Source organism: Rhinoraja longicauda, chromosome 14, assembly GCF_053455715.1.
Source record: "Rhinoraja longicauda isolate Sanriku21f chromosome 14, sRhiLon1.1, whole genome shotgun sequence".
NCBI classification, from domain to species: domain Eukaryota; kingdom Metazoa; phylum Chordata; class Chondrichthyes; order Rajiformes; family Arhynchobatidae; genus Rhinoraja; species Rhinoraja longicauda.
In genome coordinates, this window is record NC_135966.1 from 10,315,614 (window position 1) to 10,340,985 (window position 25,372).

Here is a 25,372-nt window from a genome sequence, read left to right on the forward strand (position 1 = left end):
ACGCCGCAGCGAGACTCCTGACGGGTACCCGTAAAAGGGACCACATCACCCCGATTCTGGCCTCTCTCCACTGGCTCCCTGTACGGTACAGAATCAACTTCAAGCTCCTCCTATTCACGTATAAAGCCCTAAATGGACACTCCCCCCCCTACATCAAAAATCTTCTAATCCCCCTCTCTAACTCCAGGTCCCTCAGGTCGGCCGACTTGGGGCTACTCACTATCCCGCGGTCTAGGCTTAAGCTCAGGGGTGACCGCGCTTTTGCGGTTGCAGCTCCTAGACTGTGGAACAGCATCCCTCTCCCCGTCAGAACTGCCCCCTCCATCGACTCCTTTAAGTCCAGGCTCAAAACCTATTTCTACTCCCTAGCGTTTGAGGCTCATTGAGGAGGCGCTGTGAACTGTTTGCGTGCTACTGTATGTTTCTTCTTTTTTTTTCCATTGGAACCTAATCAGATGTACAGCACTTTGGTCAATGTGGGTTGTTTTTAAATGTGCTATACAAATAAAATTGACTTGACTTGACTTGACTTTATTCTTTGGAGCGTAGAAGGTTGAGGGGGGACTTGATAGAGGTTTTAAAAATTTTAAGAGGGACGGACAGAGTTGATGTGGGTAGGCTTTTCCCTTTGAGAGTGGGGAAGATTCCAACAAGGGGACATAACTTCAGAATTAAGGAACAAAAGTTTAGGGGTAACATGAGGGGTAACTTCTTTACTCAGAGGGTGGTGGCTATGTGGAATGAGCTTCCGGTGGAAGTGGTGAAGGCAGGCTCGATTTTATTATTTAAGAGTAAATTGGATAGGTATATGGATGTGAGGGGAATGGAGGGTTATGGTCTGAGAGCAGGTAGATGAGACTAGGCCAGAGAAAGTGGTCGGCGTGGACTGGTAGGGCCGAACGGGCCTGTTTCCGTGCTGTAATTGTTATATGGTTATATGGTTATAAGCACAGAATCTTTTGCCCAGAGTAGGGGAATCGATAACCAGAGGACATAGGTTTAAAGTGAAGGGGGAAAGATTTAATAGGAATCTGAGGGGTAACTCTTTCACACAAAGGGTGGTGGGTGTATGGAACGAGCCTCCAGAGGAGGTAGTTGAGGCAGGGACTATTGCAACGTACAAGAAACAATTAGACAGGTATATGGAAAGGACAGGTAAGGCAGCAACTCTACCGCTGCGCCACTGTGCCGCCCCTACCTGATGCACTCACTTTTCACTCAACTTTACTGCATGGGCCAAATTATCATTATAAATGTCAGCTTTGACAGGTTTGCAGTTCAATTTTTTATTGTAGAAGTTTTAAATAACTCATCACTAATTTTTGTTGTCATGTGTGCAGTTGTGACCGACCTATTATTGAGAAAGCAGTGGAAAGATCAGTTACAGTGGTTCAAAATTCATTAAACTGAGGTAATAATTGTTCCCATAAATGGATTTTATAAGTTGGCAGCTGCAGGTTGTGGTTTAAAGAGAAGTTTAAATTTGTGTCTGGTTTCCATAGTGTAAATATTTGTGTAATTACTGGTGCCCTGGTTATAGTAAATTGGCTAATATTTATGCTCTGTGCTTTTAGTACTGTACAAACTATGTGGTGTTTATTGCAAAGAATTTAGTTTGAAGTTTTCCAAATTAAATTTTAGAAGGTATATTTATTGTCACATATTAACAAGAAAAAAACAACCTTTCCTCCTGCAATAACTGTCCAAAATGTAAAGGTGAGTAACAAGAATGACATTGAGATTCAAGAGTTTCCCCCACTGCTTCGGGGCATTGCATTCAAGAAGTATATTGGATGGCCAATTCGCTTTTTCTCAAAGAAATAAACGCTGACAACACCTTTATTACTTTGCCAAAGTTTCCATGAAAGAAAGATGCCAGTGGCTTGAAGTCACTGCAAATTGCAGGTGTTTTCTTTTATTATCATCGCTGTAGTGTTGCCAGTTTAATCTAGGAAGTTCTCAAAGGGAACATGAAGATTGTTCCACGGGGTCTTTTAAGGACTACACCTGTACCTCAGTCGTAAGGGTATTGGAGGAAGGTCATGAATGCTGAATACACAGGGTTTTATGAAGCATCACTCTATGATAGGGGTTTAAGAATCACCCTGTTGAGGTCTATCTTGCTGGGCTTTATGGATCAGGCATGTATCACAGGGGGTTTAAGAAGCTGCACCAGGCCGCTATCATATGAGATTAACGATGTAAAAATTATGTCATGGCGATTAAAAAACAAAATTGGCTTGGTGTGTGTGGCTTTGAACCAAGAACCAAGGCTCCTTTGGATTTTTAATTCCTTTTTGTTCATAAAGAAAATCCCTAAAGAGCAGAAGCAGGATTTAAGCACTGTTGGCCTTCAGTGCTTTCAAGAGTACTTTGTATCGTGTGGTTATTTTTTAACTCCTCAGAATACAGTTTCCTCACTTTTCTCAATCTTCACACTTCCTTGTCCCGTAAATGACTTTTATATGGAATGAATGACATTTAATAGTTTTTCTAATATTCGCTGTAAAATTGTAAACAAGACACATACTTCAATTTATTGATTCATTTTCAAAAGCGTGTGCTAATCGTTTAGTTTAGAGATGATACTGCGCAGAAACAGGCCCTTCGGCCCACTGAGTCCCGTGCTAACCAGCGATCCCCACACACTAACACAACCCCACACACACTAAGGACAACTTACAATTTTACCAAAGCCAATTAGCCTACAACCTGTATGTCTTTGGAGTGTGGGAGGAAACCGGAGCACCCGGAGAAAACCCATACAGGTCACAGGGAGAACGTACAAAACTCGTGAAATTGTAAATTGTCCCTAGTGTGTGTAGGATAGTGCTAGTGTGTGGGGATCGCTGATCGGTGCGGACTCGGTAGTTCCACTCTGTATCTCTAAACTATTGGTGCAAATTTTAGAGAATATGTGCATGGGATTATGACTATCATATCATATCATCATATATATACAGCCGGAAACAGGCCTTTTCGGCCCACCAAGTCCGTGCCGCCCAGCGATCCCCGTACATTAACACTATCCTACACTCACTAGGGACAATTTTTACATTTACATTTACATTTACCCAGCCAATTAACCTACATACCTACATAACCTACATAAGACTATATTGAGGTTCTGTTTCTTTTGGAGCATTGCAGGGTTCTTGGACTAACGTTTACTGGGGATGCAATTTCTCAGTGCTCTGGCATGCAGGTTCTCCAGATCACACATATGACCTATTCACATGAAAACCGCATTGGACGAAGTCGTTCTTAACCTTGAGGGACTGCCGAAGAGGAAAGATTAATTTTTAATATATTACCATCTTTTGTATTAATCAGATAGTGCCTGAGGTCTGGTTTGAACCCGTGTCTCTTGTGCCCTGAGACAGCAGTCTACCAGCTGTACCGTGGTCTAGTTTGATTTAGTTTAGTTTAGAGCCACAGCGTAGAAACAGGCCCTTCAGCCCACCGAGTCCGCAACGACCAGTGATCCCTGCACATTAACACAAGCCTACTACACACACTAGGGACAATTTACACTTATACCAAATATACAAACCCAAGCCAATTAACCTACAAACCTGTACATTTTTGGACTGTGGGAGGAAACCGAAAATAGACAATAGACAATAGATGCAGGAGGAGGCCAATCGGCCCTTCGAGCCAGCACCACCATTCAATGTGATCATGGCTGATCATTCTCAATCAGTACCCCGTTCCTGCCTTCTCCCCATACCCCCTGACTCCGCTATCCTTAAGAACTCTATCTAGCTCTATCTAGCTCTCTCTTGAATGCATTCAGAGAATTGGCCTCCACTGCCTTCTGAGGCAGAGAATTCCACAGATTCACAACTCTCTGACTGAAAAAGTTTTTCCTCGGAGATCTTCCTCGAAATCTCGGAGAAAACCCACGCCGTCAGGGGGAGAACGTACAAACTCTGTACAGACAGCACCCGCAGTCGGGATCGAACCCGGGTCTCTGGCGCTGCAATCGCTGTCAGGCAGCAACAATGCCGCCCGTGGTGCGAACACAAAGAAAATGTTGACCCCTTGCTTTTACTGAAAACCACAAAACACAATAGAATATTCACAGAAGTAAGTAGCTGTTTTATTTTAGAAGCATACAAAATCTGCATTAATAAATAATGTTGTTTCAACATTAATGGTGTTGCTTTGATCATACTGCAGTTTTTAATACAGGAAGTATAAATGCATTTTAATTTCATTTTATTTCAGCTCTTGCATTTTGCAGCTCTTTTTAATGTTGGCCATAAATGTTAGCTTCACTATGTTACCGCAAAATTTATGTACGTCAAAGTCAAAAGTGGGAAATGTGGTTGAGGATATAAGCAGCCTTTCAAAAGATGCTTGGATTTATTTCATCTCTTGCTTCAGTCAAAGATATAAACTTTTGAAAAACCTTTCTAACACTAAAATCTTGAAAGGTCTGTAAACACACATGGTTCTAAAACAATCCTCACGAGACAAGTTTGATTTAATGTATTATTAAAAAGTTTAATTAAACTTTTTCTGAAACTTTGCCGAAAAGAATCACTTTCAGAACTTTCTTACTTTGGAGATACAACATGGAAACAGACCCTTTGGTCTACCTTGCCCATGCTGACCATAACCTTATTTTAATTAAAACATGCATACCTTTATTGCCAACACAAGGAACTGCAGATACTGGAATCTTAAATGAAACACAAAGTGCTGGAGGAACACAGTAGGTCAGGTAGCATCTGGGATGATAATGGAGAGGCAACCTTTTGGGTGGGACTTTTACAATAGATTACAATAGACAATAGGTGCAGGAGGAGGCCATTCGACCCTTCGAGCCAGCACTGCCATTCAATGTGATCATGGCTGATCATTCTCAATCAGTACCCCGTTCCTGCCTTCTCCCCATACCCCCTGACTCCGCTATCCTTAAGAGCTCTATCTAGCTCTCTCTTGAATGCATTCAGAGAATTGGCCCCCACTGCCTTCTGAGGCAGAGAATTCCACAGATTCACAACTCTCTGGCTGAAAAAGTTTTTCCTCATCTCAGTTCTAAATGGCCTCCCCCTTATTCTTAAACTGTGGCCCCTGGTTCTGGACTCCCCCAACATTGGGAACATGTTTCCTGCCTCTAACGTGTCCAACCCCTTAATAATCTTATACGTTTCGATGAGATCCCCGCTCATCTTTCGAAATTCCAGTGTATACAAGCCTCAAAGAATTCCAGAAGATTAGACTTTTCTTCAGATTTATTCATTTTGGTCGAAGATAGACACAAAAAGCCGGTCATTCCTTCTTTTCCATGCTCCATCCAGCAGAAGGTACAGAAGCTTGAAGGCATGCTCTTCCAGTCTCAGGGACAGCGTCTTCCCCTCTGTTTATGTCGAAACAAAGAACTGCAGATGCAGGTTTATACCAAAGATAGACACAACATACTGGAGTAACTCCTCTGTTATCAGCCTTCTGAAATGTCCATCCACAAGCTAGGGAACTGCCCGATTCCCCTCTACCCCATTGATGACATTGGAAGTTATGTCTATGGCACTGACTCCCTACAATGTTGAGAATGCCTTTCTGCACTCTGTATCTTTTCCTTTGCTCTATCTATTATATTTGAGTTTGACACGATTGCATTTATGTATGGTATATCTGATCTGTTTGGATAGCATGCAAAACAACGCTTTCCACTGTACAATAGACAATAGGTGCAGGAGGAGGCCATTCGGCCCTTCGAGCCAGCACCGCCATTCAATGTGATCTTGGCTGATCATTCTCAATCAGTACCCCGTTCCTGCCTTCTCCCCATACCCCCTGACTCCGCTGTCCTTAAGAGCTCTATCTAGCTCTCTCTTGAATGCATTCAGAGAATTGGCCTCCACTGCCTTCTGAGGCAGAGAATTCCACAGATTCACAACTCTCTGACTGAAAAAGTTTTTCCTCATCTCAGTTCTAAATGGCCTACCCCTTATTCCTGGACTCCCCCAACATTGGGAGCATGTTTCCTGCCTCTAACGTGTCCAACCCCTTAATAATCTTATACGTTTCGATAAGATCTCCTCTCATCCTTCTAAATTCCAGTGTATACAAGCCTAGTCGCTCCAGTCTTTCAACATATGATAGTTCCGCCATTCCGGGAATTAACCTAGTAAACCTACGCTGCACGCCCTCAATAGCAAGATGTACCTCGGTACATGTGACAATAATATACCTAAACCTAAACCTAAACCCATAATGACTCTTTGATCAGGTATCACATTCCCCACATTAAAGCTTCTCTCTTATTGAATAGTGGTCCAGGTATATCGATAAAAGATCATTTCAATGTTGTGGTTGTCTGGTTTGAGGACGAAGAAAGGAAGATAAAGCTGGAAACTCTCAAAAGTGGGAAATGTGGTTGAGGATATAAGCTGCCTTTCAAAAGATGTTGGATTTATTTCATCTTTTGCTTCAGTCAAAGATATAAACTTTTGAAAATCTTTTCTAACACCGGAATCTTGAAAGGTTTGTAACCATACGCGATTCTGAAACAATCCTTATGAGACAAGTTTGATTTAATGCGTGTTAAAAAGTTTAATTAAACTTTGGGGGAAGGTTTGCCGAAAAGGATCACATTCAGAACTTTCTTAGTTTAGAGATGCAGCATGGAAACAGGCCCTTTGGTCCACCAAGTCCGTGCCAACCATAAATTAATTTTATTTAAAACATGCATAGCTTTTTTTGCCAACGCAAGGAACAGTAGATGATGGAATCTTAAATAGACAATACATAATAGACAATAGACAATAGGTGCAGGAGTAGGCCATTCAGCCCTTCGAGCCAGCACCGCCATTCAATGCGATCATGGCTGATCACTCTCAATCAGTACCCTGTTCCTGCCTTCTCCCCATACCCCCTCCGCTATCCTTAAGAGCTCTATCCAGCTCTCTCTTGAAAGCATCCAACGAACTGGCCTCCACTGCCTTCTGAGGCAGAGAATTCCACACCTTCACCACTCTCTGACTGAAAAAGTTCTTCCTCATCTCCGTTCTAAATGGCCTACCCCTTATTCTTAAACTGTGGCCCCTTGTTCTGGACTCCCCCAACATTGGGAACATGTTTCCTGCCTCTAATGTGTCCCCTAATTATCTTATATGTTTCAATAATGAAGCACAAAGTGTTGGAAACTCTCAATGCAATCTGGATGCAGATTTATAGAACTGTCTTTACTATTGTTAACAGCTACTCTCCAGGAGAAAGTAAATTTTAAAAACTACCAAGCAGAATTTGGAAATTGCCACTTTAAAATCCTTGTGTGAATATTAATTTAGAGTCAATAATTGAATATTAAACTATATAAGATTTAATTTGATTACTTGTGCCAATGTTGAATATTGCATTGTGCAGAGTACTGAACATTAACAGGGCTAACGAATGGTATGCTAACCAACAATTAATTTGGCAAACATCCTCAAAGATGGTGTTTAGTTTAGTTTAGATACAGCTCGGAAACAGGCCCTTCGGCCCACCAAGTCCACGCCGACCAGTGTTCCCCGCACACTAGCACTATCCTGCACACACTAGGGACAATTTACAATCTTACACCAAGCCAATTAACCTCCAGACCTGTACATCTTTGGAGTGTGGAAGGAAACCGGAGATCCCAGAGAAAACCCATGCAGGTCACGGGGAGAACGTACAAACTCCGTACACACAGCACCCGCAGTCAGAATTGAACCCGGTCTCTGGCGCTGTAAGGCAACAGCTCTACCTACCGCTGTGTCACCACAAGGAACAGCAGATGCTGGAATCTTAAATGAAGCACAAAGTGTTGGAAACTCTCAATGCAATCTAGATGCAGATTTATAGAACTGTCTTTACTGTCTTTACAGATTTATAGAACTGCCCTTAATAACGTAAGGCTAATATCACTCTGGGAAGTTCTCAGAGATGATGCACTAGCACTATCCTACACACGAGAGACAATTTAATCTTTACAGAGGCCAATTATCTGACGAACCTGTACGTCTTTGGAGTGTGGGAGGATACCGAAGTCACCGGGGAAAACCCACGCGGTCACAAGGAGAATGCATAAACTCCATACACACAGCACCCGTAGTCAGGAGCGAACCCGGGTCTCTGGCGCTGTGAGGCAGCAACTCTACTGCTGTGCCACTGTGTGAAAAACATTTACAGAAGCCAATTAACCCACAAACCTGAGATTTGGAGACTCGATAGAAGAATATAAGATTATGAGAGGCTTGGATAAAGTTGGCAGTGGAACCTTTTTCCCAGATGGAAATGCCAAAGACTAGAGGGCATACTTTGAGGTGCAAATAGGATGGTGAGTGCCTGCAATGTGCTGCCAGATGTGGTGATGGAGGTAGATATGATAGCAGTGTTTAAGAGGCTTTTAGATAGGCAACAGATGTGTAGGGGTTGGAGGTGTATGGGTCATGTGCAGGGGGGTGAGATTAGTTTACCTTGGCATTGTGTTTGGCACAGGCATTGTGAGCTGCAGGGCTTGTTCCTGTGCTGCACTGTTCGATGTCCTCTATTCTATGCAGATTTACTTAGCTGGAGTCAACAGCAGATCAAGCCCTCACACTAAATTTAGTGGTTTTTAAGAAAAGATACAGTTGGGGAAATTACATGAACAGCAGCTAACAAGTCTCAGCATCACACAGTTTAATGCGACTTGCGCATTAATTTTTGCATACAAAGAACAAAAATCCAGACAGTACTGTCTCGCAGTGTATTTGGAGCAGGGGGTGTACTGTGAGAAAGCTAGCGTCTGATGATCCCAGCAAGTGGTGCAGAGTTAGAGCTTCTCCCTCACAGCGCCAGAGACACAGGTTCAAACTCGGGTCAGACCTCGGCTGCTGTCTGTGTGGAGTTTGCCCGTTCTCCCTGTGACCACATGGGTTTCCACCAGGTGCTCCCCTTTCCACTCACATCCCAAAGACGTGCAGGTTTGTAGGTTAATTGGCCTCTGTAAATTGACCCGAGTGTGCAGGATGCAAAAATGCGATAACATAGCATGGTGGTGCAGCGGTAGAGTTGCTGCCTTAAAGTGCCAGAAACCCGGGTTGAATCCTGACTACGGGTCCTGTCTGTGCAGAGTTTGCACGCTCTTCCTGTGACCTGCCTGGGTTTTCTCCGGGTGCTCCGTTTTCCTCCCTCACTCCAAAGATGTATAGGTTTGTAGGATAATTGGCTTGGTGAAATTGTAAATTGTCTCTAGTTGGCGTGGACTCCGTACATAATGGCCTGTTTCCACACAGTATCTCCAAACTAAACAAGCACTGTGATTTGACACAGATGGTGGATTGGGAAATGTCAAGTCAAGTCAAGTCAAATTTATTTGTCACATACACATACACGATGTGCAGTGAAATGAAAGTGGCAATGCCTGCGGGTTGTGCACAAAAATAATTACAGTTACAGCATATAAATAAAGTTAATAAGTTAATAAGTTACTATTAGTGTCGACAAAAATTTAGTCTCTGGGGTTATAAAAGTTGACAGTCCTGATGGCCTGTGGGAAGAAGCTCCGTCTCATCCTCTCCGTTTTCACAGCGTGACAGCGGAGGCGTTTGCCTGATCGTAGCATCTGGAACAGTCCGTTACTGGGGTGGCAGGGGTCCCTCATGATCTTGCTTGCTCTGGATCTGCACCTCCTGATGTATAGGTCCTGCAGGGGGACGAGTGTAGTTCCCATGGTGTGTTCTGTGTTGCTTACTGGTGTATAGGAAGGAACTGCAGATGCTGATTATCCAAAGATGGACTCAAAATGCTGGAGTGACTGCAGTACAGGCAGCATCTCCCCTGACTCTCAGCCTGAAGAAGGGTCTCGACCCGAAACGTCACCCATTCCTTCTCTCCAGCGATGCTGCCTGTCCCGCTGAGTTACTCCAGCATTTTACGTACATCTTCTGTTGTTTACTATTGCTGGCTTAAATCAAATCAACTTGATATATCGCAAATCTTGATGGGCTACCATTGCCTTCATCTTGTGGAGGTCTAACATCTCTTTGTGAGTTTGGGAGGTGTGTCTCTTCATGCTAGGCCACCCTGCTCAATGCAGGTGAAGTGCAGCCCTCTAGACTTGCACAGATGGGGAAGTCTGCCCAGGAGACTGGGAACAACTGAGGAGCCCGACATGGTTGGGGACTCACGAGCTCACTGCAGGTTTAGTAGAACCACCATTATTTAGCCTTTTCTTCCTTTTCCCAACAATTGATCAATTGAACGGTTGGCCAGTTGTCAGACATGTGAACCAGTGACAAAGAGATGCAACCTGATCCCATTGTATGCAATTAAAAAAAGGCTTGCGTGTGTACGCGTGTGTGCGTGTGTGCGTGTGTGTGTGTGTGTGTTCGTGTGTGTGTGTGTGTGTGTGTGTGTGTGTGTGTGTGTGTGTGTGTGTGTGTGTTTGTGTGTGTGTGTGTGTGTGTGTGTGTGCAGTAATTGGAGTGGGGGGAGGGGGTGGGAGGAGGACATGCACAGGACACTGATTTATTGAATGCACCATTCTGGCTTCAAGGTGGGAACATAGAGACATTGAAGCAAGGGGTGAGAGTTCTGTTCAATGTGATCTTTACATTGGCTGCATTAATCAAACATCACGGAAACACAGAGCAATAAGTTCATCAATCATAGGAGCAGAATTAGGTCATTCAGCCCATCGAGTCTACACCGCCATTCAATCGTGGCTGATCTATCAACCCCATTCCCCTTGCCTTCCCCCCATGGCCTTTGGCACCCGTACTAATGAGGAATCTGCCACAAATCTCCGCTTTAAAAACACCCAATGACTTGGGCTTCACAGCCATTCTCCAACTTCTGACTACATAAATTCCTCCTCATCTCCTTTCTATTGGTCCGACTAAAGGTACAATAATTTGTTCCAACAGCACAAACTCAACGTTGTCTGAACGGGTGTCAGCAGCAATTAGAAGCAGTATTCTTAAATCCCGTTTTTGAAACTACAGATCTATCTCGAGATAAGTAGTTTAGAAAATACAAGATACTGCACGACACAGCATGGTCCCTCTGAAATTTGAGAGTGGTTGGTACCACAGAATGGTAGTTTAAATCTTTTCCTTTTGAGTTAGAGTCATAGAGTCATATACAGCGTGGAAACAGGCCCTTCGGCCCAACTTGCCCACGCCGACCAACATGTCCCATCGACACCAGTCCCACCTGTCTGTGTTTGGCACATATCCCTCTAAACCTGTCCTATCCATAATTGGATTTGCTAGAGTCATAGAAAGTCAAAGATTTGTACAACACAGAAAGAGCCCAATCATCCACCATGTTCATGCCAGTCAACAAATACCCACCCCTAGTGGAATTCTCCAGGTATCCACCATTCTTCAATAAGGGTGTTGCAGCTTGAGCCTCCTGAGTTTGTGGGTCGGTGATTTTCCAGAGGCATTAAGGGGCTTGTGGCCGGTGGATGTTGTTGGTGCGGTGAAGTGGGGATTAGAAGGACGAAATGTAAAAGAAAGACTTAACTGAAGATAGACACAAAATGCTGGAGTAACCCAGCAGGTTAGGCAGCCTCTCTGGAGAGAAGTAATGGGCGACGTTTCAGGTCGAGACCCTTCTTCGTCTGAAGTTCCTCCTCCAGATGAAGAAGGGTCTCGACCTGAAACGTCACACATTCCTTCTCTCCAGAGATGCTGCCTGTCCCGCTGAGTTACTCCAGCATTTTGAGTCTATCATCAATTTAAACCAGCATCTGCAGTTCCTTCCTACACAAAGACTTAAGTGATATATCCAAGCTAGCCCGAGGAAGACCTAATTGCCTTAGGAGTGCTCAAAATTATATAAATACAATTTCATATTGAAATGCCTGTACCTCAGTACATCTGACAATAAACTAAACTAAACTAGACTGGATAAAGCTGTCAAACATGCCTCAGATGTTTTGAAAATTAGATTTAAGTGGTTTTAATTGAAATAATTTTCTCTCAAAATGTTCAATAAATTCCTATTTGCTGGATTTTAATGATAAATATATATGGAAAGTGTTGCACATTGTGACTGCACTACAAATTTCAATTAAGTTCTATTGATTTAAATTATAGATTTACTGAGCGGCACGGTGGCGCAGCGGTAGAACGACTGCCTTACAGCGCCAAAGACCCGGGTTCAATCCAGACTATGGGTGCTTGTCTATTCCAGAATTTGTACGTTCTCGGCTTGACTGCGTGGGTTTTCTCCGGGTGCTCCGGTTTCCTCCCATACTCCAAAGACGTATAGGTTTGTAGGTCACTTGGCTTGGTGTGAATGTAAAAGATTGTCCCTAGTGTGTGTGTGTGTAGGGTAGTGTTAATATGTGGGCATCGCTGGTCGGTGCGGACTCAGTGAACCGAAAGGTCTGTTTCTGTGCTGTGTCTCAAACTAAACTAAAACTAATCTGAAAAGAAATACATTTAGATGCACCCAAAATTAAAACATAATTGGTAATTATAGCTTTGCCTATATTATTTTAAAACCCTTAGAACACCCTTCTAGTAGCTTGTAATTCATCCTGGGTGGCTAAATACTGTGCTGGGAAATAAAACTTCAAAGTGTCAACAATAATGCAGAGGAGCTCGATTGAAAATGGTTATAAACCATTTACGCCATTTTGATTATTGGCGCGCATAGTGTTTAAAAGTAACACTGTGTTACCGAAAATATCAGTTTCTTCTCGGGAAGAATAACAATGTTTTCAGAATACCTGGTCAGCTGTGTAATATTTTTTGTATTTTCCAAGTAGGGTGATATTTAAATCAACAGCTAAATTAACTGGGAAGAATCAGCCCACTAATGCTTCCAGATTACAGGAGCCACTCATGAAACCATCACCCTGCTTTTGATTAAAGAATAAAAATTGAAAGTAGTTGCAGTGAATAGTAGACACAAAGTGCTGGAGTAACTCAGCGAGTCAGGCAGCATCTCTGGAGAAAAGGAATAGGTGACGTTTCAGGTCGAGACCCTTCTTCAGTTTGAAGAATTCTAATTCTTTAGAAGATTGAGGAAATGTGGTATGATGATGAAAGGTTTAGTTTAGTTTAGAGATACAGCACGGAAACAGGCCCTGTGGCCCACCGAGTCCGCGCCGACCAGCGATCCCCACACACTCACACTATCTTACACACACCAGGGACAATTTACATATATAGCAAGCCAATTAACCTACAAACCTGTACGTCTTTGGAATGTGGGAAGAAACCGAAGACCTTGTAGAAAACCCATGTGTCCCGGGGAGAACGTACAAATTCCGTACAGACAGCACCCGTAGTTGGGATTGAACCTGGGTCTCTGGCGCTGAAAGCGCTGTAAGGCAGCAAATCTACTGCTGCACCATCGTGCCACCCTTCCATACTCAATGGAACTTCTACAGGTTGCATCACGGGCTGGTTCAGCAAACTCAAACGCCCGGGAACAAAGGAGATGACAGAGAGTGGTGGGCACTGTCCGATCCATCACTGGTACTGACCTCCCCACCAATTAAGGGATCTACAGGAGGCATTTCCTCAAAAAGGCAGCCTGCATCCAAAAGACCTACAGTATGTCACACTGGCCATGATCTCTTGCTCCTACCATTGGGAAGAAGATGCAGGAGCCTGGAAACAGTAACAGCCATCAGGCTCTTGAACACTATGCAACCCTAACCTCAGCTACTACTGAATTCTATGGACTGTCGTTGTTTGCACTGTGGACTTTGGTTTCACACTAGTATTTAGCTTATTAATTTATAAATTTAAAAAAAATTATTACATATTATCTTTGGGTATTGTATTTATGGGTCTGTTAAACTTTGGCATGTAAGAATTTCATTCTTCCATTGTCAGTATATTAGACAATTAAACAATCTTGACAACTCTCCAATATACATGATGCTAGAAATTGAACCTTTGAAACTCAGAGCTTTATTAGTTCTCCACTTCCGAGACAATGTTCCTCATCGACCAATTTAACTTGCTTCATCAGGGTTCCAATTCATGATAGTTCTTATTTTTCCAGGTATCCCCCCAAAACTCTTTATGCATCTGCTATGTATACCACAGTGATGCAGCGACAGAGTTGCTGCCTTACAGCGCCAGAGACCCGAGCTCGATCCTGACTACGGGTGCTGTCTGAGCTAAAGACAGCACCCATAGTCAAGATTGAAACCGGGTCTCTGGTGCTGTAAGGCAGCAACTCTTCCGCTGCGCCACCGTGCTGCCCTACTCTAACTTCTCTTAATGGATCTAAAGCAATAGTACTATCAGTAGTTTTGACCGAGCGTTCTGTCTCACTCCTGTCCTTCAGGAGAAGATACCAGGTGCTATTGCCCAAACTGGCCTCTGCATAATTCCAGCACCAAAGTAACATGGTTGCTCATAACCATCCTTCAAAGTGGCCAAACAAACAACCACAGTCAAAGACAATTAAAGAGGGGCAATAAATTGTACCCTGCTAACAATACCCACATTGCTCCCCCAAAAATAAATAATGCTTTAGATACCAATTAGGAAGGGTTCAACAGTTCGACGGTTCAATGGTGCTCTATTTGTCACACGTACAACTGCAGAGTGAAATTCTTTTTCCATTTTATCACCTGTATTGGCGCCTTTTCCAGAGTTCAAAGTCCGATCCGCCCACGCACTCAGTCTACTGGAGGGGCTCCTGATCCAGGCAAGCCCTCAGGCTGCTGCAGGGCCTACCTCCGTCGCCCTCGACCAGCTCGGCCCATGAACCGATGTCCCTCTCCTCTCCTCGCCCGGCCATCATTGTGTCTCAGGGGCGCCTCCTGCAGCCGCCCGTGAAGGCGCTGGAGGCATTACCCCGATACCCCACGTCAGGATAGGCTCCTTCAGATTACTGAAGGAGAAAGATGTTTTTAATGTTTCGTGCCATTTGATGTTTCATTCCATTGTAATGTATTCTTCTTTCTTTCTCCCAACTTGCACACTAAGTTGGGCGGCACGGTGGCGCAGCGGTAGAGTTGCTGCCTTACAGCGAATGCTGACTACGGGCGCCGTCTGTACGGAGTTTGTACGTTCTCCCCGTGACCTGCGTGGGTTTTCTCTGAGATCTTCGGTTTCCTCCCACACTCCAAAAGACGTACAAGTATGTAGGTTAATTGACTGGGTAAATGTCAAAATTGTCCCTAGTGTGTGTAGGATAGTGTTAATGTGCGGGGATCGCTGGGCGGCGCGGACTCAGTGGACCGAAGGGCCTGTTTCCGCGCTGTATCTCTAAATCTAAATCTAAAAAGTCTTGCTTTAAGCACTGAACTGAAATTGTGCTCTGACTTATCATCTCTCATGCTGATACTATTTGGACAGAGAAGAGTGGAATCGCATAGAAATAGAGGGAGTGGATCAAAAAGCATTGGAGGACACTAAACTAAACTAAACTAAATTAGAGTTTTGGTGACAAAAAAAGATATTGGAGAAAACACTTAACACTTAACAATTAACCTTGATCTTTGAAATCATGTGGCTTAGAAATTCTTGTATTATAAATACATGCATTATAAATGTCACGTGGTTAAACTGACGTGTAAAATCAGCACCAACTAATTTCCCATTCAGAAGTGACCCTCATACAGATTCAGTCTGGAGGAAAATTTCAAGGTTAGGTATACTTTCTAAGGGAACGGAACAAGGAACTGCAGACAAAATGTGTAGGAAAGAACTGCAGATGCTGGTTTAAATTGAATATAAACACAAAATGCTGGAGTAACTCGGTGGGACAGGCAGCATCTCTGGAGAGAAAGAATGGGTGACGTTTCAGGTCAAGACCCTTCTTTACTGCTGATGTTTATTTGTGAAAAAAGACTCAAGGTGCCGGAGTAACTCAGCAGGTCAGTCAGCATCTCTGGAGAACATAAATAGGTGACGTTTCACAGAGTGCTGGAATAACTCAGCGGGTCAGGCAGCATCTCTGGAGAACATATAGTATAAGAAAATAACTGCAGATGCTGGTACAAATCGAAGGTATTTATTCACAAAATGCTGGAGTAACTCAGCAGGTCAGGCAGCATCTCAGGAGAGAAGGAATAGTTGACGTTTCGGGTCGAGACCCTTCTTCAGACTGATGGATAGGTGACGTTTCAGAGAGTGCTGGAGTAACTCAGTGGGAAAGGCAGCATCTCTGGAGAACATGGATAGGTGACGTTTCACAGAGTGCTGGAGTAACTCAGCAGGTCAGTCAGCATCTCTGGAGAACATAAATAGGTGACGTTTCACAGAGTGCTGGAGTAACTCAGTGGGAAAGGCAGCATCTCTGGAGAACATGGATAGGCGATGTTTCACAGAGTGCTGGAGTAACTCAGCGGGTCAGTCAGCATCTCTGGAGAACATGGATAGGTGATGTTTCACAGAGTGCTGGAGTAACTCAGAGGGTCAGTCAGCAACTCAGGGTAAGGGCGGCACGGTGACGCAGCAGTAGAGTTGCTGCCTTATAGCGAATGCAGCGCCGGAGACTCAGGTTGGATCCTGACTACGGGCGCCATCTGTACGGAGTTTGTACGTTCTCCCCGTGACCTGCGTGGGTTTTCTCCGAGATCTTTGGTTTCCTCCCACACTCCAAAGACGTACAGGTATGTAGGTTAATTGACTGGATAAATGTAAAAATTGTCCCTAGTGTGTATAGGATAGTGTTAATGTGCGGGGATCGCTGGGCGGCGCGGACTCGGTGGGCCAAAGGGCCTGTTTCCGCGCTGTATCTCTAAATCTAAAAAAATCTAAATCTCTGGAGAACCTGGATAGGTGACATTTCACAGAGTGCTGGAGTAACTCAGTGGGTCAGGCAGCATCTCTGGAGAACATGGATAGGTGACGTTTCACAGAGTGCTGGAGGAAATCAGAGGGTCAGTCAGCATCTCTGGAGAACATGGATAGGTCACGTTTCAGGTCAGGATCCAACATCACCTATCCAGATGCTGGTTTATGCCAAAGATTTGACACAAAATGTTGGAGTAACTCAGCGAGTCAGGCAGCATCACTAGAGAAAAAGGATGTATTATGTTCCAGGTGGGGACCCTTCTTCAGTCTTCAAAACATCGCCTATCCTTTTTCTTCAGAGAAGCTGCCTACTCGAGCACTTTGTATTGTAATTTCTAAGGTAGTTCCTTATGACTCTTCCTGTTAATCTGCATTTAATCACAAAACCTCAAAAAAATTATCCCCCAAAAAATGTTTTACTGCATGGAAATGAAAATAAAGTACCAGCAAAAAGAACATTAAACATTTCTTTAATTGCTGCAGGTGTATAAATAATTTTGCCATTCTACTCCCCCTTTCATTACATTTCTTCATTTCTTCTTTTTTGCTTCATGTCATTTTATGTGTTAAAGGTCTCGTATTTCTCTTTCAGTGTTGCCTTATTAGAGTCATACAGTGTGGAAACAGGCCCTATGGCCCAACTTACCCATGCCGATCAACACCCCCCATCTGTACTAGTCCCACCTGCCTGCATTTGGCTCATATCCCTCTAAACCTATCCCATCCAAGTACCTGTTTAAATGGTTCTTAAATGTTGCGATAATCCCTGCCTCAACTACCTCCTCCATTCTTAGCTTGTTCCATACAACGGAGCACATCTTGTGTCCTCTGGTTCTCCGGGCAAACGACTCTGTGTGCCTACCTGATCTATTCCACTCATGATTTTGTGCACTTAATCCTCCTGTGTGCAAGGAATAAAGTCCTAGCCTGCCCAACCTCTCCAAGTAGCTCAGGCACTCAAGACTTGGCGACATCCTTGTAAAAATTCTCTGCATCCTTTCCAACTTGACAACTTATTTCCTATGATGGACACAAAATGCTGGAGTAACTCAGCGGGACGGGCAGCATGTCTGGAGAGAAGGAATGTGTGAAGTTTTGGGTCGAGACCAATCTTCAGACCCGAAACATCACCCATCCCTCCTCTCCAGAGATGCTGCTGTCCTGCTGCATTACTCCAGCACTTTGTGTCTATCTTCGGTTTAAACCAGCATCTGCAGTTCCTTCCTACACAAACAGATTTCCGATAACAAGGTGACCAGAGCAGGATGCAGTACTGTAAATGTGGCCTCTCCGTTGTCCAGATAGTGGGAGATATAGGGGGAAATGAGGGGGGAGAGGGGGGATATAGGGGGAGATATAGGGGGGGAAATGAGGGGGGAGAGGGGGTCTACCTAAAATTGGAGAATTCAATGTTCAGAACGTGAGCATAGCAATACTACTACATTCGAGTGACGTCTTTACAATCTAAAATCGTGGATGTAAAACTTCTGACAGTTATCAAACCTTGGAGAAAGTGCATGGAATATGTGTTGGAAGGTTCTTTGAATTAATATGATTTTCATAACATTAATGGAATTCTCCAATTTTAAGCAACCACCCCCCCCCCACCCCCCCCCCCCCCCCCCCCCCCCCCCACCCCCCTTTCTCCTCACCTCCCCTTTCTTCCCTCAATTTACAAAATTGGAAGTTAAGTGTCAGCTGACAACAAAGTAGACAAGTTTAGTTTAGTTAAGAGGTACAGCGCGGAAACAGACCACTCGGCCCACTGAGTCCGCGCCGACCAGCCATCCCCGCACACTAACACTAACCTACACACACTAGGGACAATGTACAATTATACCAAGCCAATGGACCTACAAGCCTCTACGTCTTTGGTGTGCGGGAGGAGACCGGAGATCCCGGAGAAAACCCACACGGTCACGGGGGGAAGGTACAAACTCCGTACAGTCAAGCACCTGTAGTCAGTCAGAGAGTTGTGAATCTGTGGAATTCTCTACCTCAGAGGGCAGTGGAGGCCAGGTCTCTGAATGCATTCGAGAGAGAGCTAGATAGAGCTCTTAAGGATAGCGGAGTCAGGGGGTATGGGGAGAAGGCAGGAACGGGGTACTGATTGAGAATGATCAGCCATGATCACATTGAATGGTGGTGCTGGCTCGAAGGGCCGAATGGCCTCCTCCTGCACCTATTGTCTATTGTCTATTGTCTATTGTCTAGTCAGGATGGAACCCGGGTCTCTGGCACTGTGAGGCAGCAATTCTACCGCTGCACCACCGTGCCGCCCAAGATTAATAATAGAATAAATACAGTATTTGAATGGTTTTTTATATCTGCAGTATCTTATCCAATGCCATGTTAAGTTTGAAGCCCATACACCTGATGGTGGCACTCCTGCCTTTGTTCCCTTTTGTCTATGTTCATCCAAACAGTAATGGTGTCTCGACACGATGGCTGCTGTGTGTAATCCTTAATATCCAGTAAAAATCAGTTTGAAATATGACACCAATGAGAAGCAGAGGCCAAATGGATCACATTCATTTAACTAAATGAAACTCTCTCGCATTTTGCCTTTGAAGTATTTAACATGCTTTGAAGATAGCTTGCATTTCTTATCGAGTTAAAAGAAGCCAAAAAATGTACAGCTAATTTTAATTCTTCACTGTAAGTACGGTTATCTTCTAACCAATGCAGATCTGAGCCAAGAACCATTCAATATTTCAACAGAAACACTCCAGCAATTTCCTTTTCTTTGTTCCCAAGTGTTATTTATAGTACTCCTATTAAGAATAAAATTGATTTTCTGTTGCTCTCCATCCATTTCAGGGCAGACCTTATAAAACGCTATAACTCCTGAAGACATATTTACAGTACTAAGACGTTTTAATGAGCCTGAGAAGTGTAGAATACAGGATTAACACTACCCAGACCCTATTAGTTTTCTGATTAAGATTTTAAAAACTAAAAGGGGAGGAGGGTTCCAATTTCCTCTTTGAGCGTAAAGACTGGAGCTGTATCAAAGCCAGACAAACGTTTCACAAAGGCAAATCATTTTGCAGTTGTGGGAATTGCACCCAAGCTAGAGGGATCAGTCAGAAGACTTCATTCTGACTGTTACGAGATTTCTGCAAAAAAAAGCATTCTTGCTTGAAATTAAAAGAGAATTATTTCAGCTTTATTGCGCCCGTCTCCATCTCTAATTAGCCAACGGAGATCCCTTGTTCAGTTCATAGACACAAAAAGCTGGGACAGGCAGCATCTCTGGCGAGAAGGAATGGGTGACGTTTCGGGTCGAGACCCTGCTTCAGCGTCACCCATTCCTTCTCTCCAGAGATGCTGCCTGTCCTGCTGAATAACTCCATCTTTTTGTGGCTATCTCCGGTTTAAACCAGCATCTGCAGTTCCTTCCTACACACTTTGTTCAGTTCAGTTTAGTTTATTGTCACTTGTACCGAGGTACAGTGAAAAGCTTTTGCTGCGTGCGAACTAGTCAGCGGAAAGGCAGGACATGATTACAATCGAGCCGTTTACAGTGTACAGATTCGTGATAAGGGAATAACGTGTAGTGTAAGATAAAACCAGTAAAGTATCAACCAGTTGCCTGATAACAGCTGGGAAGAAACTCTCCCTGAATCTGGAGGGCATGCGTTTTCACCTCCTGCCTCTACCTCTGTACCTCTTACCTGATGGCCTATCCACCATATGGTATTATTATTGATTACAATCATCATGATGTGAAGTGATGTGAGTTAAGGAGTCATAGAGTCCAAATGTCCTCACTCTGCTGGTGCTGTAGCTGAAAACCCTGTGTATTCATGGCTGGGAAAATGGAAAAATATTCAGACTAATTAAAACTGGGTGGGAATCCCTTCTCTCTGCCAGCTTCACAACTCCATAAATGAAATTGGTTTGTGGATACGTAGCGCTAGAGATTCATGATTCTACAGTCTGGAAATACTAGCTGTTTCCCACTGCCTGATTCTTAAACTGGAAGATTTAAGAGGAATATATTGGACCTCTGCACGGCAGTGATTTTCAGCAACAGCCGTTTAAAATCATCTTTGAGGCCGAGGACTTATTTTAGACGTTTTACTACCCTTTGGCCCACTGAGTCCGCGCCGACCAGCAATCTCCCATTACACTAGCACTATCCTACACACCAGGAGCAATTTACAATTTACAAACCTGTACATCTTTTTGGAGTATGGGAGGAAACCGGAGCGCAGGAGAAAACCCACGCGGTCACAGGGAGAACGTACAAACTCCATACAGACAACACCCGTAGTCAGGATCGAACTCGGGTATAGAAGTTGGGAGGTCATGTTGCAGTTGTATAAGACGTTGGTGAGACCGCATTTGGAGTATTGTGTTCAGCTCTGGGCACCATGTTTTTTTACTTTTTTATAGTTTTAGTTTTAGAGATACAGCGGGGAAACAGGTCCTTCGGCCCATCGGGTCCCTGCACATTAACACTATCCTTCACCCACTAGGGACCAGTGGGGAAACAGGCCCTTCGGCCCATCAGGTCCCTGCACATTAACACTATCCTTCACCCACTAGGGACCAGCGGGGAAACAGGCCCTTCGGCCCATCGGGTCCCCGCACATTAACACTATCCTTCACCCACTAGGGACAATTTTTACATTTACCAAGCCAATCAACCTACAAACCTTATAGTTTTAGTTTGTTATAGGAAAGATGTTGTCAAGCTGGATAAGGTACACAGAAGATTTACGAGGATGTTGCCAGGACTAGAGGATCTGAGCTAAAGGGAGAGGTTGAGTAGGCTGGGACTCTATTCCCTGGAGCGCAGGAGGATGAGGGGTGATCTTATAGAGGTGTATAAAATCATGAGATAAATAGATCGGGTAGATGCACAGAGTCTCTTGCCCAGAGTAGGTGAATCGAAGACAAAGATTTAAGGTGAAGGGGAAAAGATTTAATATGAATCTGAGGGGTAACTTTTTCCACACAAAGGGTGGTGAGTGTACAGAACAAGCTGCCAGAGGAGGTAGTTAAGGTTGGGAATATCCCAACGTTTAAGAAATAGTTAGACAAGTACATGGATAGAACAGGTTTGGAGGCATGTGGAACAAACGCAGGCAGGTGAGACTAGTGTAGCTGGAACATGTTGGCCGGTGTGGGCAAGTTGGGCCAAAGGGCCTGTTTCCACCACCAATCACTCAGATTCTATGGCTCTATGAACTCTTCCCTCACCTCCATCCAAGGGCCCTGACAGTCCTTCCAGGTGAGAAGAAGGTTCACGTGCACCTCCTTTAAATTCTGAATGTGAGTATTATGTCTGTGCCCATTAACTCCAAAGACGTACAGGTATGCAGGTTAATTGGCTGGGTAAATGTAAAAATTGTCCCTCGTGGGTGTAGGATAGTGTTAATGTACGGGGATCACTGGGCGGCACGGACTTGGAGGGCCGAAAAGGCCTGTTTCCGGCTGTATATATATGATATGATATGATATGATAACCCCTTCTAGCAGTCCATTTACATAATAGCATCTCACAATGTAATAAATATTTTTGGTGCTTTTTGCACAATACTTTATGTCTTCCTCCTCAAATTACTGACACTTCCAGCCAATTGGAAACAATTTCCCTTCTTTTAAAATTTTACCAAGATTCTTCGTGAGCTTTGACACCTCTATTAAATCTTTGATCTCAGTGGAATAATCGGTTCTTTGCGTTTTTCCACAGAACTGAAGCCTTTCAATCGTGGCACCATAGAGGAGTGAAATGAAGATAATGTCTGCAATTCTTGAATGTGAATCTAAATTGCAGTGCCTATGTCGAATTTGCGTTCCCGGTCAGTCGGTTGATAATAATCACCCTGGAGCCTCAGCGCCAGAGAAACGCTTGTCCTTCTGAGGGTCATAGTTCTTTCAAGCTGATTTGCAACTCCACGGATTCCAGGAACTTGTGAGGCTTCTGCTGGGATCCCTGAAGGACTTCCCGGACAGCTTCATAGAGAGTATCTCGAGATACTTTGCTACTCATGATGGCAGCGGCAGCGGAGACGAGACTTCTGACACCAGGTCCAGTGGCCCAAGCAAACAAATAAGATAGATCTGGCTCTGCGTTCCTCATCTCCACATTTACAGGCTGGGATATGTGACGTTTACAGTTCATATCATCCAGAGGAGGTAGTTTGTTCTGACACCTGATGGATCTTTGTACACAATAACTCTTCAATAAATGACAGATATCAGGTTAAGTGACAAGAGTTCACGATGGGACAATAACACAGGTCCTAAAGTGGGGACACAGATATTAACCGTTAGGTGAAATGTTGGCAAAATCTATGGGTGTGGGAGGAAACCGTAAATCCCGGAGAAAACCCATGCAGGTCATGGGGGGAACGTACAAACTCCGTACATACAGCACCCTTAGTCAGGATCGATTCCGGGTCTCTGGCGCTGTAAGGCAGCAACTCTACCGCTGCACCACTGTGTCGCCATCTGCATATAATAGTAGAACAAATAGACTGTGCAATAATTTCAAGTGGACATTTATATTTGTTGATTGAATGGTAGCTCATATTTTTAATTAACCATAAATGTCTATCAGGTACGAGTCTTTGGAAGGAAAATGCCTGAAACTATGAACTCATTTGTACTTTCATCCAGTTGAGCACCTGACAATTCTGCTAGCCTTTTGTATTCTGTACGCACCTGGCATATAACACCAGAGGTTGAGTTATACCTGGGTAACCGGCTCAAGGAATATTCTCTTCTGCCGAACATTTTGAATTCCTCCTAATCCTCTAATTGCCTGGTTTGGTCCACTTCTACTTTGAAGGTTTCCACATCAATTGAAGAGACAATTGGAAAGGCAATTTGACAGCTCTGGAGGCAGCAGCGACCAGTGTTAGTCTTGCTTAGCTTTCATTACTAAATTGTAAGTGGGCTAAAGCAATCATTAGTTGCCTCGCACGTCATCTTTGATCCATGCAAGAAGGGCCACCAAGCTAGATCATGTTGTCAGTCAAGTTGCCTGTGTTATTTTTGCATGCCTTTTCCTGTGTATACTCTGCTTAATGAACAAGCTACGAAAAAAATGTCCCTCATTCAAGACGATTTACCCCGATCCATTCAGGAGAGAAGGGATGCATTCACCTGAGTGCATGCCTGGAGATTCTGAGAGCAGTAACATTGTGTGTTAAGCTCTTCAGACAGGTAAGACAAAATGAATGGAGAATCAAAGGAACTGATAGATTGAGTGGACGAGGGTAGGGGGAGATCAAGGAATCACAAGTGAGGATGTTTTGGTTGAATCTTTCTGCTGTAGATTCTGCTGTTTATGAGCATCGCACATAAACTGTGCAAATGAGAGGAGCTGAAAACGAACTATTTCTGCAGAGCTGCTTCATAGCAAGTTTATGCAATTACCTTAAAATCCAGTGGATGGTGATTTTATAGCGTTTTTGAAAGGCCCCGGAAAATGGGCTGGTTGGCTGTGACAGGGATTGTAACGTATATAGGAAGTTTTGCAGTGGAACAGACAAAATGTGTAAGAAGGAACTGCAGTTGCTAGTTTACATTGAAGATAGACACAAAAAGCTGGAGGAGTATGTGTGTGCATATGCGATTGTGTGTGAGTGTGTGTGAGTGTGTGTGAGTGTGTGTGTGTGTGTGTGTGTGTGTGTGTGTGTGTGTGTGTGTGTGTGTGTGTGTGTGTGTGTGCGTGTGTGTGTGTGTGTGTGTGTGTGTGTGTGTGTGTGTGTGTGTTTGTAGGTGCATGCATGCGTGTGTGCGTGTGTGTTGTGAGTGTGAGTGTGTAAGTGCATGCATGTGAGTGTGTGCATGCGTGTGTGTGTGTGCGCGTGTGTGTGTGCGCGTGTGTGTGCGTGTGTGTGTATGTGTGTGTGTGTGTGAGTGTGTGTGTGTGTGAGTGAGAGTGTGTGTGTGTAAGTGCATGCGTGCGTGTGTGTTATGAGTGTGAGTATGTGCATGCGTGTGTGTGTGCATGCGTGTGTGTGTGTGTGTGCGTGTGTATTTATGCACAGTTGGAGGATGTAGTGTTTATTAGCCTAATGGTGCAGGGATGAAGGTGCTTCTGAACTTGGACGTTACAGTGGTCAAGCTCCTGTACCTTCTTCCCATACTCTGAGTCGTGACCTCTGCTGGAGAAACAGTCAGTGCATGGGGCTGGGGGTGGGCACAATATGCTATGACCATGTCAGTTGTGTACTCCTTATCTGACACATTATAAAATTCTCTCTCTGACTGATTGATTGAAAGATACAGCATGGAAGGACGCACTGAGTCCATGCCAACCATCGATCACTCGGTCACGCTAGCTCTATGTTGTCACACTTAAGCATCCACTCCCTACACACTGGGGGGCGATTTACAGATGCCGCACGTCTTTGGGATATGAGAGGAAACCGGAGCGCCTGGAGGAAGCCCACACGGTTATAGGGAGAACGTGCAAACTCCACACAGACAGCATCTGAGGTTAGAATTGAACCGGGGTCTCTTGCGCTGTGAGATAGGAGTTCTTCCAGTTGCACCACAGGGTCACCATCTTGCAGTCAACCATAGGAATAGACACATTATTGTCATCCTGCATTTTAATGTACAGTAATAATGCCGTGGCAATTATCTTGTGTACTTTTGATTTA